Source organism: Zootoca vivipara, chromosome 2 (assembly GCF_965207765.1).
Source record: "Zootoca vivipara chromosome 2, rZooViv2.hap1.1, whole genome shotgun sequence".
Lineage (NCBI taxonomy): Eukaryota > Metazoa > Chordata > Lepidosauria > Squamata > Lacertidae > Zootoca > Zootoca vivipara.
In genome coordinates this window covers 114132032-114148031 of record NC_142584.1, presented here as the reverse complement: position 1 = coordinate 114148031, position 16000 = coordinate 114132032, and positions in this window count along the sequence as shown.

Here is a 16000-nt window from a genome sequence, read left to right as displayed (position 1 = left end):
GGCTTCTCCCCTGTGTGGGTCCTCTGGTTGTTTACCAGGTTCGATTTGTCGGCAAAACCTTTCCCACACTCCCCTGCAGCCATAGGGTTTCTCGCCCGAGTGGATTCTCTGGTGTCCGCTGAGGTGAGCCTGTTGAAGAAAACCTTTCCCACACTCCAGGCAGGTATAGGGCTTCTCTCCCGTGTGGGTCCTCCAGTGTTTTGCAAGCTCCGACTGCTGTGGGAATCCTTTCCCGCACTCTAAGCACATGTAGGGTTTCTCCCCGATGTGGACCCTGTGGTGGATCACAAGGGCCGAGCACTGGGCAAAAGATTTACCACACTGCAGGCAGTTGTAGGGTTTCTCTCCCGTGTGGGCCCTCCGATGCACATTGAGTTTCGATTTGTAAACAAAACGTTTCCCACACTCCTGGCACCTATACGGTTTATCTTCCGGGCAGGCTCTCCGATGGCTCCCGAGTTCTGCCTCCCAGAGGAAACCCTTCCCTCTCTCCAAGCAGTTGTAGGGTTTCTCTCCTACGTGGATTCTCTGGTGTCTGGCGAGAGATGATTTCCGAGCAAAACGCCGGCTGCACTCCAGGCATGAGTGCCTCTTCTCCGAGTCGCCTGCAAGGAGAAAAGAGCAAAAAACATAAGAGATTCACTGCTGACCCGTGTAAGAAGCAACCTCAGAAAATGGACAAGGCAAGGGCCACCAACATGGTGCCCACGTATGCCCACCAGTACCTCCTATGGTGCCTACTGAGTAAGATTACTTCAAAAATCCACATCAGCCTCTCCTACATTAAATGTAGGGCCCCTTGAGCAGGCCCACATTTTATCAGATGCCATGACTGGGCACCCAGGCTCCCGCTTGTTCTGAACAGAACAGAAAAACAAAGAGTTTCCCTTCGTCATTTTTATTATTAGCAGGGATGGAGGGAAACTGAGAGGAAAACGACAATTCAAAATGGAAATTTGGGTAAAGCTGGGAGTGGAGGGTTTATTGCACCAGAGCTCCAGACCCACCATAATCTCATGCCTGAATCCCACCCCCAAATAGTGGGTGTATTTGGAATGTGGTGGTCACAAAATGGCTGCCTGGAAGTGCCCTGAAACTCAACCGGAATGTCAAACAGAACATTGCAGGGGGTTGGACTAGATGACCCTCGGGTCCCTTCAAACTCTACAATTCTATGATTTTATGATCAGTAAAAAGCACATTACGCCCATTGATGGAGCTGTCAATGGCAGAGCTTCCCTGCCCGGTTTCATTTTTCCTCCCTGTTCTTCTATATGTGGCAACCATTTTGTCTCAAGGCATGCCCCTGGTGGCAGCCATTTTGTGACCACCGCATTCCAAATACACCCACCAGCCCCAAAAAGGTTGGCGATGCCTGCACTAAGAGATACGGAAAGGAGAAAGGAAAACCATATATAAACCATTAAGACCCCTTCAGACTTGATACAATGATAAACAAGCCAATCCCTGTCATCCTTGGGTGGAGGGATAAGGGTGGGCAAATGAGAAGGGGCAAAAAGGTTTGCCTTAGCTGAGGAGCAGGATCTGCCCATCTCTTGGTAAAAAAGAAGCCATTATGAGGTGGCAGACATTGCCAGGTGGGTCAGGGAGGTACAGAAGGGGAGGGAAACAGTCCCACGAACCTCCTTGATCTTATCGGAGGAGCCAAAGCACTGCAAACAAATACAAAAGAAACATACATTTTGGTGAGCGTAGCATTTATTTGTTCACTATGTGGACACCTTGCCTTCTCTGCAGAAGACTCAGGGCATGGTACATACCCCACCCCTCAATTTTCTCCTCACAACAACCCCGTGAGGCAGATTAGGCAGTATGTGTGAATGCCCCAGAATCTCTCAGTGGCCTTCACAGCCGAGTGGCGATTTGAACCTGGAGCTCTATAGTAATTGCATTATTTTAACCCAGAAGCTGGGAAACTCTGGCCTCCGGGCCCCTCTCTCCAGCCAGCCCCCATGCGCTTCATCAGGCTACACCCCCTCCATCATAAACCTGCCCCACATCCTCCTTGAGGGCCTTTGCCCTATGTATCCTCAAACTATAAATACCATGGAATCGCATCTAACACGGGGGTTAGGCTCCGAACTCAGTGCCTTAGCGCAAAATTCGTATAGTCAAAATTACCCTTGAAAATCCCTTAAACCACCCATAAAGCACACTGCGGTACACACCTGTATACGAGGAGGATGAAACAATGAAGAGGGCTGCTGTACACACTCGGGCAATTGGTCTTTCTCGTCTCCCGACATCACTGCTGAGGGATCACGAGGGTTTGATGCCGATGCGGCAGAAAATGGTCCAGGCTTGCATGATGGAGAGTGAGTCGCACACAAGGCAGCTGGCTCTGTGTCCGCTCGAGGAGTCGGTTGCAATGGCTCATCCGCTGCTGGATGTTTTTTCGAGAACAACATGGCGACCGGCAACTGCCGCTGCTGCCTCTTGAGCTGCTCAAACATTTCTCGGTACGGCCTCAAGGCTTCCGCAATGCCACGTGTGATTTTGAGGCTCTGCTCCAGGGAGGGATCATATTCCGAAATCAAATCGTTCAAGTGCTTTGCCGCTTGAAACACCTCGGCAAATTTGGGAAGGTTCCAACTTGCCGGCTCTTCCTGCTCGTCGTCATCTTCCTCTTCCGATTTTATCAGATCCTCTGGCTCTTCGCTAGCCGACATTCCTCTATGGCCCTCAATTAATTCTTCTATTTCTTCCTCGAGGATGTCGCTGAAGCCATCGCCGCCCAATTGCCTGGCCACCCGAACGATACATTCCACTTCATGGTGAATGGTTGGGAAACCCCTGAAATCATTCACACATTTTTTCCACAGGTTTCGCCAACACGCATTGACCGTTTCGGGCTCGATCGCATCCGTGGCTTGTTTGACGTAAGTGATGCAATCGGCGATACTGAAGGACTTCCAACGCTCGGCCGCGCTGAGGCTGGGATCAGCGTCCATAGCGTTGCAGACCCGCGAGAACATAAGACTCGCGTACTTTGCCTTGAAGCAGCGAACTATGCCTTGGTCCAGAGGCTGGATGACAGAGGTGGTGTTATGGGGCAGAAAGACAACTTCGACGTCGCTATGTCCAAACCGGACTCCCTCGGGGTGGCCGGGAGCATCATCGACAATCAACAACACCTTAAAGTCGATTCCTTTCTCTTCAAGGTACCGCTTGACCTCCGGAACGAAGCATCGGTGGAACCAATCCAGGAATATTGCTGCCGTCACCCAAGCCTTTTTGCTCGATTGCCAGAACACAGGCAGGAGGTGTTTGTCCTTGCCTTTTAGGGCACGAGGATTTGCAGACCCACAGAGCAAGCCGGGCTTTATTAAATGCCCAGCCGCGTTGCAACAAAGCAACAACATCACACGGTCTTGGGCCGCCTGCCTTTCTGCTTTCGAAATGTACGTGCGGCTGGGCATTTTCTTCCAGAAGAGCCCCGTCTCGCCAGCGTTGAAAACCTGCTCGGGGAGATATCCCTTTTCTTCTATCAGTTTCTTTAACTGTTTGGAGTAGGGTTTCGCTGCTTGTTTACTGGCGGGCGCAGCGTCGCCAGGGCTGTGCCCGTTTTTCAGGTTGAAGCGGTTCCTAAAGCTGTTGAGCCAACCTTGGCTGGCTTTGAACTCCTTCTCATCGCAAGGCCGCCCCTCTTCGGTAAGAGGCTTGAACAGCGCGTACAGGTCAAGAGCTTTTTCTCGCATCATGTTGCCATCGATGGGAACGCCTTGGGCATTCATGTCTTCCAGCCACAAGTACAACGCCTTTTCCGCCTTCACCAAAGTCTGATCGCGAACTTGGCTCGTCACCTTAGCCGTTATGGGAGCACCCGAGGCCACGGCTTGGCGTATTTCTCTCTCTCGAACCTTAATGGCACGGATGCTCGATTCATTGCGGCCGTATACGCGGGCCACTTTGGAGACAGACAGGCCAGTCCTCAGTAAATCCAACACGGCCACTTTTTCCTCCAGCGTTGGAACAGATCGCTGCTTCTTGCGCTGCCCTCCAGGTGACCTGCAGGCAGCTAGCTTGCGTTTAGGGGCCATGGGGTATGATGAACACTGTCCTTGAAGGACGGTGTGCTCGGCAAGGAAATCGCACTCACGCTCACCCCAAGACGGCTCACTGGGTGGAACTGCCCACACTTGGCTTTGACAGTCACCCACGCCTTGTTTCGACAGGTACATGGAGTTGAATTCGTGTACGTTAAATGTACTTATGACATCGCTCCACTGTAATGCCTTTTGCTCGCCTGAATAGAGGATGGAAATATGTCTTGTATGGAACGTCTGTTGGCCCGCCCACTTTTCAACTTTGGCTCCACCCACTGTCCCTGGCCACACCCTCCACTGGCATGGGGGCCCCAGAAGGCTGCCACAAGGGTATACGGCCCTTCGCTAGAGGGTCTTCCCACTTGTGTTCCATGGGGCACCCCACAAATGCTACACAGAGGCCTGGAATCCCTTTAAGGGACTGGGAAGAAATGCCATTCCCTTCCCATTTAAAGCCAAATTTATGCTTCCCGAGGCAGTATGAGAACAGAGATGGAGCCGCCCTTCGAAAAGCACACCTGTCCAAATTTCATGATGTGGTTCTCCCACCGACATTTAGAAAAAGGCATATCTGAGGTAAACATGGGCATAAGAATCAATACGTTTGCGAAAACAGCATCCAAAAATGCAACAGTCGGAGAAGCGGCTTGCAAAAATGGGTACAGTGGTCCCTCGACTTACAAAGTACTCGACATACAAAATTTCGAGTTACGAATGGAAAAAAAATGGCGGCACGCTTACTTTTTTTTTGACATCCGAAAGGAAAACCGTAGCGGTTTAGATGGAGTTTTCTCGACTTACGAATTTTAGATGCGGTTTTCTCGACTTACAAATTTTAGATGCGGTTTACTCGACTTATGGTTTTTTTTGGTTTCCAATGCATTCCTATGGGAAACCGCTTTTTTCGACTTACAAACTTTTCGACCTATGAATGTGCATTCAGAACGGATTACATTCGTAAGTCGAGGGACCACTGTACGTTGGTCAAAACTGCAGGCAAACGTGTGTCTTATTAGGAGAAATAATTTCCAAGAGGGGTTTTTTTTTAAAAAAAGAAACAAAATTGGCAGATTTGCTGCAGGAATGTGGAGAATGAAATTGAAGATCAGAAAAATGAGAAAAGAAGCAAATTTGGTGGGTCTTCCCATTCCTAATCGAGCTAGATGTGGTCACACTTTCAGGCGGGGGGGGGGGGAGGAGAGAAAATGAAAGAGTTTCAGGCAACTGCTAATTGTTGAGGGTCCGGGGGGGGGGCGCGGAATCCCCAACTTATCCCAAGCCCCTTACCTGTGTGTGTGTTGGAGATCCTGCTTTCATCCGTCCCCTGAGAATCGGGCACCCACATGTCTTCCCCTTGCTCTAGCTGGGAGATGAGGTCAGGCTTGAGGATTGGCAATCCTTCTTGGGAAAGAACGAGGGGTTGGGGGAAATCAAGGTCACAATTGGCTGATTGGGGGTGTGTGTGGTATATATATATATATATATATATATATATATATATATATATCCATAAACTTAAGAAGACCAAGCCTATGTAACCATTTAATCTTTCATTTTGCCTGGCTGAAAACTTTCATTTTTATTCAATTCACTCTTTCCATTAAACAAAACAACAGGAGCAGAAATGGAAGCTTACATAGATGTACTATTCCCCCCCCCCCCCTTCTCCCTTCCTTTATTTCCTTCCATTACTTCTTTTCTCTTCTTCTTCTTTACTGAGGTTTAACCTCAAGTCATGCATCTGGTATGCAGGCTGAGACCCTACGTGCCTGCGGACTGTCTCGCCAGAGTGGTACATGCTCTAGTTATCTCCCGCTTGGACTACTGCAATGCGCTCTACGTGGGGCTACCTTTGAAGGTGACCCGGAAACTACAACTAATGCAGAATGCGGCAGCTAGACTGGTGACTTGGAGCGGCTGCCGAGACCACGTAACACCGGTCTTGAAAGATCTACATTGGCTCCCAGTACGTTTCCGAGCACAGTTCAAAGTGTTGGTGCTGACCTTTAAAGCCCTAAATGGCCTCGGTCCAGTATACCAGAAGGTATAATTATTATTATTATGCAAAAGGAGAGTTTATGCCGAGTTAACTTTGCTGATAGAGGCTATGTATAAAAACTCTGTATATGCCTACTTGGTGCTTAGTAAGGAAAAAAAATTTATACGCTCTTGTAGGGGAGGCCCTTAGCTCAATGGAACAGCCTCAATGGAACAGCCACAGGTTCAATTCCCAACATCTCCAGTTAAGGCTGGGAGAGATCAGGGCGTCTGTAGAGCTGAAATATTGCCTGACACACTGGAGAGCTTCTGCTAGACAACACTGAGCGAGGTGGACCCGTCATCTGACTCAGCATAAGACAGCTTCCCATTTTCCTTTGCTTTCAGCCATCACTTCAGGATGAATGCATGTTTACCCATAATTTCAGAATGAATGTTTGGCTCTGCAACGCCAAAATAATTCAGAAAATGCATTTACGTCCTTAGGCAGACCACAAGGATTACCCTGTACACCAGCCTTCCCCAACCTGGTGCCCTCCAGACGGTTTGGACTATAGCTCCCATCAGTCCTAGCTAGCATGGCTAATGGTGAGGGGTGATGGAAGTTGTAGCCCAACGATATGGTAGGCGAAGGCTGCTGTACAACCATGGTTATGTTTTCCATTTTAAGATTTTATCAAGATTTTACCCAACGAGGACACATTCCCATAATTCTCCAGCATGACCTCCCGGTACAAGGCCCTTTGGACCGGGTTCAGCAGAGCCGCCTGCCCTTCCGTGAAATATACGGCCACGTCTTCAAAGGTCAACAGGCCCTGCAAGAACAAAGCGGAATCTGTGGGTCCCGAGGTGGCAGACACAGCTCCCCCGCTTCCCAATTCTTCCTCAAAACAACCCTGTGAGATAGGTTAAACGACTGAGAGGCAAGGACTCGCACCAGGTGCAACCAGTGAGCTTCACGGCAACTTGAATTCTTAGGGGACTCTTACTCTCCTCGCAGATCAGCAGTTCCCGGAGTTTCCTGGGATTGCTTGTTAAGCCAGTTTGCGAAGTGCAGCTCTGCAAAGGCAATTGGGGTCTCCTTGCAGCTGCCTGCGTCTTTAACAAACTAGAGTTCCCAGGATCCTTTGGGTGAAGGCATAACTGTTTAAAGTTGTATGATACAGGTTTAAATGTGTAGTGCAGACAGCGCCCAAATGACGTGTGCCACATTCTATGCTTAAAGGTAAAGCTAAAGGACCCTGACAGTTAAGTCCAATCGCAGACGACTTTGGGGTTGCGGTGCTCATCTTGCTTTACAGGCCGAGGGAGCTGACATTTGTCCGCAGAGAGTTTTCCCGGGTCATGTAGCCAGCATGACTAAGCCGCTTCTGGCGAAACCAGAGCAGCACACGGAAACGCCTATAAATTGCTAACATGGGTCATGGGCCCAGGGTCTATTTATCTACTTGCACTTTTGGGCGTGCTTTCGAACTGCTAGGTTTGCAGGAGCTGGGACCAAGCAACGGGAGCTCACCCTGTCGCAGGGATTCGAACCGCCGACCTTCTGATCAGCAAGCCCAAGAGGCTCAGTGGTTTAGACCACAGCGCCACCCGCTTAGCTGACCATAAAAATACTTTGCTTAGAGGGTTCCGGTTTCCGCCTGCAGGAATGGCGGACCTGTTTTCCATCTCTCTGACCTTCGTAAGGAATTTGGCGGTTGCTAGGGGAGTAAATGGCAACCCCCTACCCTCTCCGGGGGTTACGGAGAGGGGCCGCTGGCCCGCGATGCCCCCAGACCCACTCCGACTGTTTTTGGAGTGGGGGGAGCTTGGGCTGAGCACTTACGAGGGCCAGGACTCCCGGACGCTAATCTGCATGGCGGGGATTTCCATGGTTAAAGAAGATAATTAGGCTTAAATCTATGGACATACTTCAGAAGGAGGGGAAGAAGCGCTGTTTACTGCTGAGAAATTTATGCTGCTGAGGGAGAGGAGTCAAAAGACTGTACTGCATCTGGAAGAAGGATTGATGGGGACGGAGCGATAAGGGAAGTGAGTTTTTATTTTTTTTTCTTCATATTGTTGCCTCGTACCTTCCCGGACGCGATGTCCTGGCTTGTTTGGAGTGAAAGAGAAGCAAAAGACTGTGTGAGTTGAACTTTATAATTGTTGTTACTGAGCATATTTTTTAAAGATGTGGAGTTGCCGATGAGAAAAGCCCCCCCCCCTAGTCGGACGGAAGAAGTTCTGGACGCGTTCGGAGGATTTATGAGCTGTGACGCACTTTAAATTGGAGCAGCGACCTGAAGCTAAGTTCAGCTATAGGGCAAGGAGATCCATTAATTTACCAAGAGTTTATGGTTTGATGTTTGGGTCTCCTGCCTGAAAAAGCTGTAAATTCTATAATGATCATAAATCTTCATGGCTATGAGAGAAAACGAAAGTGATTTGAGCTTTTTTGTTGTTGTTGTTGTTGTTTAGTCGTTTAGTCGTGTCCGACTCTTCGTGACCCCATGGACCATAGCACGCCAGGCACTCCTGTCTTGCACTGCCTCCCGCAGTTTGGTCAAACTCATGTTCGTAGCTTCGAGAACACTGTCCAACCATCTTGTCCTCTGTCGTCCCCTTCTCCTAATGCCCTCAATCTTTCCCAACATCAGGGTCTTTTCCAAGGATTCTTCTCTTCTCATGAGGTGGCCAAAGTATTGGAGCCTCAGCTTCACGATCTGTCCTTCCAGGGAGCACTCAGGGCTGATTTCCTTAAGAATGGATAGGTTTGATCTTCTCGCAGTCCATGGGACTCTCAAGAGTCTCCTCCAGCACCATAATTCAAAAGCATCAATTCTTCGGCGATCAGCCTTCTTGATGGTCCAGCTCTCACTTCCATACATCACTACTGGGAAAACCATAGCTTTAACTATACGGACCTTTGTCGGCAAAGTGATGTCTCTGCTTTTTAAGATGCTGTCTAGGTTTGTCATTGCTTTTCTCCCAAGAAGCAGGCGTCTTTTAATTTCGTGACTGCTGTCACCATCTGCAGTGATCAAGGAGCCCAAGAAAGTAAAATCTCTCACTGCCTCCATTTCTTCCCCTTCTATTTGCCAGGAGGTGATGGGACCAGTGGCCATGATCTTGGTTTTTTTGATGTTGAGCTTCAGACCATATTTTGCGCTCTCCTCTTTCACCCTCATTAAAAGGTTCTTTAATTCCTCCTCGCTTTCTGCCATCAAGGTTGTGTCATCTGCATATCTGAGGTTGTTGATATTTCTTCCGGCAATCTTAATTCCGGCTTGGGATTCATCTAGTCCAGCCTTTCGCATGATGAATTCTGCATATAAGTTAAATAAGCAGGGAGACAATATACAACCTTGTCGTACTCCTTTCCCAATTTTGAACCAATCAGTTGTTCCATATCCAGTTCTAACTGTAGCTTCTTGTCCCACATAGAGATTTCTCAGGAGACAGATGAGGTGATCAGGCACTCCCATTTCTTTAAGAACTTGCCATAGTTTGCTGTGGTCGACACAGTCAAAGGCTTTTGCATAGTCAATGAAGCAGAAGTAGACGTTTTTCTGGAACTCTCTAGCTTTCTCCATAATCCAGCGCATGTTTGCTATTTGGTCTCTGGTTCCTCTGCCCTTTCGAAATCCAGCTTGCACTTCTGGGAGTTCTCGATCCACATACTGCCTAAGCCTGCCTTGTAGAATTTTAAGCATAACCTTGCTAGCGTGTGAAATGAGCGCAATTGTGCGGTAGTTGGAGCATTCTTTGGCACTGCCCTTCTTTGGAATTGGGATGTAGACTGATCTTCTCCAATCCTCTGGCCATTGCTGAGTTTTCCAAACTTGCTGGCATATTGGGTGTAGCACCTTAACAGCATCATCTTTTAAAATTTTAAATAGTTCAGCTGGAATATCATCACTTCCACTGGCCTTGTTATTAGCAGTGCTTTCTAAGGCCCATTTGACTTCACTCTCCAAGATGTCTGGCTCAAGGTCAGCAACCACACTACCTGGGGTGTATGAGACCTCCATATCTTTCTGGTATAATTCCTCTGTGTATTCTTGCCACCTCTTCTTGATGTCTTCTGCTTCTGTTAGGTCCTTACCACTTTTGTCCTTGATTATGGTAATCTTTGTACGAAATGTTCCTTTCATATCTCCAATTTTCTTGAACAGATCTCTGGTTTCCCCCATTCTATTGTTTTCCTCTATTTCTTTGCATTGCTCATTTAAGAAGACCCTCTTGTCTCTCCTTGCTGTTTTTTGGAAATCTGCATTCAGTTTCCTGTATCTTTCCCTATCTCCCTTGCATTTTGCTTGCCTCCTCTCCTCCGCTATTTGTAAGGCCTCGTTGGATAGCCATTTTGCTTTCTTGCATTTCCTTTTCCTTGGGATGGTTTTCGTTGCTGCCTCCTGTATAATGTTACGAGCCTCCATCCATAGTTCTTCAGGCACTCTGTCCACCAAATCTAAATCCTTAAACCTGTTCCTCACTTCCACTGTGTATTCATAAGGGATTTGATTCAGATTGTATCTTACTGGCCCAGTGGTTTTTCCTACTTTCTTCAGTTTAAGCTGGAATTTTGCTATAAGAAGCTGATGATCTGAGTTACAGTCAGCTCCAGGTCTTGTTTTTGCTGACTGTATAGAGCTTCTCCATCTTTGGCTGCAGAGAATATAATCAATCTGATTTCGATGCTGCCCATTTGGTGATATCCATGTGTAGAGTCGTCTCTTGTGTTGTTGGAAGAGAGTGTTTGTGATGACCAGCTTGTTCTCTTGACAGAACTCTATTAGCCTTTGCCCTGCTTCATTTTGAACTCCAAGGCCAAACTTGCCAGTTGTTCCTTTTATCTCTTGATTCCCTACTTTAGCATTCCAATCCCCTGTAATGAGAAGAACATCCTTCTTTGGTGTCATTTCTAGAAGTTGTTGTAGGTCTCCATAGAATTGGTCAATTTCACTTTCTTCAGCACCGGTAGTTGGTGCATAAACTTGGATTACTGTGATGTTAAAAGGTCTGCCTTGGATTCGTATCGAGATCATTCTGTCATTTTTGAGATTGCATCCCATTACAGCTTTTGCCACTCTTTTGTTGACTATGAGGGCCACTCCATTTCTGCTACAGGATTCTTGCCCACAGTAGTAGATATGATAGTCACCCGAACTGAATTCGCCCATTCCCTTCCATTTTAGTTCACTGATGCCCAGGATGTCGATATTTATTCTTGTCATCTCATTTTTGACCACATCCAGCTTACCTCCACTCATGGTTCTTACATTCCAGGTTCCTATGCAATATTTTTCTTTACAGCATCGGACTTTCCTTTCGCTTCCAGGCATATCCGCAACTGAGCGTCCTTTCGGCTTTGGCCCAGCCGCTTCATCAGCTCTGAATCTACTTGTACTTGTCCTCCGCTCTTCCTCAGTAGCATGTTGGACGCCTTCCGACCTGAGGGGCTCATCTTCCAGCGTCATAACTTTTATATGCCTGTTGTCTTTGTCCATGGAGTTTTCTTGGCAGGGATACTGGAGTGGCTTGCCAGTTCCTTCTCCAGGTGGATCACGTTTAGTCAAAACTCTCCACTATGACCTGTCCATCTTGGGTGGCCCTGCATGGCATAGCTCATAGCTTCTCTGAGTTATTCAAGCCCCTTCGCCACGACAAGGCATTGATCCATGATGGCGCTACTTCGAGCTGCTTCGACGCAACAGGGAGCTCCATTAAGAAGATTTATGGGGAGGCTGGACTGATTAACTCACACAGGAGAAAGAACATCTGTGAAACTTTGTTTGATATTTATCTCAGCAGCTGGGAAACAATCGGATGAAAGTGGAATACATCTATGTGACTGTAAGGGGAAGATCTGGATTATTATGAACTTGGAGGACGATTTGAACTTTAGAAAAAAGACGGCAGTGGACAGTTGCAAGGAATTCCCAATTTCTTGAAGCATGGGAACCCAAATAAAAAATTCTTTAGATGATTTGGCATAACATTCGGTTTGATTGATATATATATGTGTATAATTTGAAATATTGAATGTGATATAATTGGTTTTAATTGGAAAATTAATAAAAATATTTAAAAAAAAAATACTTTGCTTAGAAGGCACCTCCTGTAAATTGAGAAGAAGCAAAATCTAGGAGAGCCAATACACCTTTCTTTCTTTCTTTCTTTCTTTCTTTCTTTCTTTCTTCCTTCCTTCCTTCCTTCCTTCCTTCCTTCCTTCCTTCCTTCCTTCCTTCCTTCCCTCCCCTCCTCTTTCTACCAGCCTTCCCTGTTTCCGTTCAGCATCAGCCCTACTGTGAAGCAGTGAGACAAGGTGCTTCAGTTGGCAGATGCCAAGGAGTCCTGGCAAGTCGTTGCAGGACAGAGCTGTGTGGCCCATTGGGCCTGCCCTGCACCATCCAAACCCATATTTTGCCCTCAGGAAAATACTGTCCCATCATCAGTGTTGAAGTAAGTCTGTGTAAGCATCATACATTTAAAGGCACACCGCTTCCCCCAAAGAACCCTGGGAGTAGGGCTGGGCGATATCTGGTTCAACATACATCACCAGCTAAATTTTGTGATATACCAATATATCACGATGACTTAAATCAGGATGGAACTGTGAAGAGTCAAACGGTAAGGCTGGGTGATCGTCTGGTTTCCAACATTGTGATATATCAGCAGCTAAACATGCGCGATATAATGCTATATCACGATGTCTGAAATAAGGATGGAGCTCTGCAGAGGCACTGGCCGGCTTCACGGTTTTTCCTGCATCGTGATTTTTGCATAGCACATACACACATTCTAGGGTTGTATTGTTACACTGTCAAAAATCGGTCTAAAGTCTACATTGTGGTAACGATTTCATAATATTTAACATGGCTATATATCGCAAATCATGATGTGTTCTTTATTGGCTTTACTTATTGTAAGGGGGAAGGCTTATAGGGAACAACCCCCCCCCAAAAAAAAATCAGGTCGAGTTCCTCGCCAAGCAGTAAGTCAAGCACAGGATCAGATTACAAGAGCCAGGAAACAGAAAGGGAGAACCAAGGCTCTGACAGCATCAGAGAGCCCTTGCTCCAAGGGGAGGGAGAGAGAGCAGGGGAAGAAGGGACCAGCAGACAGTCAGCCGGAAGGCCATTCCCCTCCATGCCAGAATTGAGGCGAACGGCTCCCCGTCGGAGCAGGGAGAGGCGCTTCGCAGTTCCCAGGCTGTTATGTTGGGCACGAAACAGAAAGCAAACATTGCGAGATTCTGACTCAGACTGAGGCGGACATGTTTATGGACACTTGCACTGTAAATAATATGCACCAATAAAAACATCTGGAAGACAAGCAGATGTGGAGGGTCGTTACTCAAGAGTAGCCACAACAACCCCTGACACTTATTAATACATGTATTTCCATTCATCATTCAGAACATAATAAAATACATAATGAAAAACCATAGTAACTCAAAATCAAGTAACACGTCTAATTTGCGAAAGCTAATCAAAGCATGTTAAGGATTTTGTTTTGAGAACAATGTTTTTCTAAATATACTCTGTAACACTCCCATTCTGTTTTGAACTTCTTGGTTTGTTTGGTTGCCGATTGCCTCTGTCATCTTTGCTAGTTCTAAGTACTGCATTAATATAGTTTAAATTGCCATTCTTCCTTCGTTGGGATTTTCTCTCCCTTGCAGTTTTTGGCAATCAACATTCTCGCTGCTGTAGTTGCGTATAAGAAAACTCTCCTCTTATCATCTGGAATATCAATTGTCAAAATGCCCTAGAAGGAAGGCTTCCAGTTTTTTGGGCAAATGTTTGTTTAAACATTTTTTAAGCTTTTCACATACAATATCTGAAAAGTTCTTAATTTTTTCACAGCCCCACCACATATGGTACATTGTTTGCACCTCCAGCATATGTGTGAATTTCTTTTGTACATTTTGACCAATTTGCTGGGGGTCATGTACCAACTATAGAACATTTTCATAAAAGTTTTCCTTTAGTGTATAACAAGCATTAAACTTTAGGTCTTTGTTCCATAATTTTTCCCAAGTGGCCATCTGAATGGAGTAACCAAAATCTTTTAACCATTTAATTATCACATCCTTAACTTCTTCTTCTTCTTTAACTTCCCAAACTAGCAGAATTCTGTACATTTTAGATAATATTTTCTTTTTATCCTGTAATATGTCTTTTTCCATCCTCAATACCTCTGTTGCAAACCCGTTTTTCCAATCTATTTTGAAAATATCATTTAGTTGGTGGTACTGCAACCAGTCTGTAAAATAATATCAGATTTCTTCAAATTTTCTCTGTTTCACAAATCATGATATGTGCATGTGCTCTGTAAAAAACCGTGAAGCCGGTCATAGTTTCTCTCCTGATTCCTTCTGCCCCTGTTACTCTGAACTGTAAAATAACAGTTGTAACATTATGATAAATGCAAGCAAAAATGTATAGGTTTTAGGCCAAGGAAACTCGTTCCTCCAGATGTTTTGGGACTACAACTCCCATAATCCCCAGCTAACAGGACCAGTGGCCAGGGATGATGGGAATTGTAGCCCGAAAACATTTGGAGGGCAGAGTTTGCCTATGCCTGTTTTAGACCCCCAAGTAGCAGCCATTTTCTGGACATTATTCCATTCACCTCTACATAGTTACATCTTTATTTTAGGCATCAGGATATATCGTTATATCACAATGTTTAGCTGGTGAAAGCCAGGCATCACTCAGCCCTAACACACATCATGATTCGTGATATATCGCCAGGTCAAAAGTTATGAAACAGGTATTGCGATATGGACTTCAAACTGGTTTTGGACAATATATCGCCCAGCCCTACGGTACCTGGGAGCTGAACTTTATCTACCGCAGAAGAATAATTCTTACCTCCCATAGCTGAAGAAGTCTAGTACACCGCAGAAGACTCAGAGACACTTATCTCTAGGACTTTTTGACCCATTCTCCCCCCAAAATTCCCTACCTGAGCTGACTCCACCAAAGTGTTTTCTCCTCTCCCTTTGGAAAAAGGGGGGGATCCAGGTTCAACTGAGGACGTCATTCGGTACTCTGAGGGATCTTTAAAAAAAGAGATTTCCATTATTTGCAGGTTGGGGGAACTGAGCTGCATTTTATGGATTAAGAATATACTGTACAAACATAAAAAGCCCCTTACTGGATCAGGCCACATCCTGTTCTCAGAGTGGTCGACCTGGAAACGCAATGGGAAGCCCACAAGCAGAACCTCAGTCCAACAGCCCTCTCCCTATTTGTGAAATCTGAATATCTCAAAAAGTATTTTGCAAAGCTCGAAGTGATATTTGATTTAGCGGCAGGACAGGAGAGAGAATCAAAAGCACAATCCTCTACATTTTCATGAAAGCAGTGAATTATAGATTCATTAAGTATGATTTAATAAACTGCCACATTTATAAATGGTTCTGTAACAACCGTATATTACAGTATATTACAGTAATATATAACTGTACATTGGAATTGGGAATTGGAAAAATGGGGGGGGGGTATTCATACTTTTTTGTGGCACCTTAAAAACAGTTTATATGCTTTAAACCAGGCATAGGCAAACCCCAGACCTCCAGATGTTTGGCACTACAATTCCCATCATCCCTGACCACTGGTCCTGTTAGCTAGGGATGATGGGAATTGTAGTCCCAAACATCTGGAGGGCTGGAGTTTGCCTGTGCTTGCTTTAAACAAAACAGAGCTGAGCCGTTCTTTCCTGTTTCCATTTCCTGTTTTTATTTAATTCACTCCACTTGGTTTATTTAAACCAAGGACTTGTACATTGACCATGAACCATATGTTCTAGATATTATTGCAAATTTATTCTGCTGTTTTTGTTTTGTACAAATGACATTGGAAGTCTTGGTCTTTTTAGTTATACTGTTTATTACTCCTATGATCCTTTATATTATTCCTATTATCCTTGTTTATAAAATC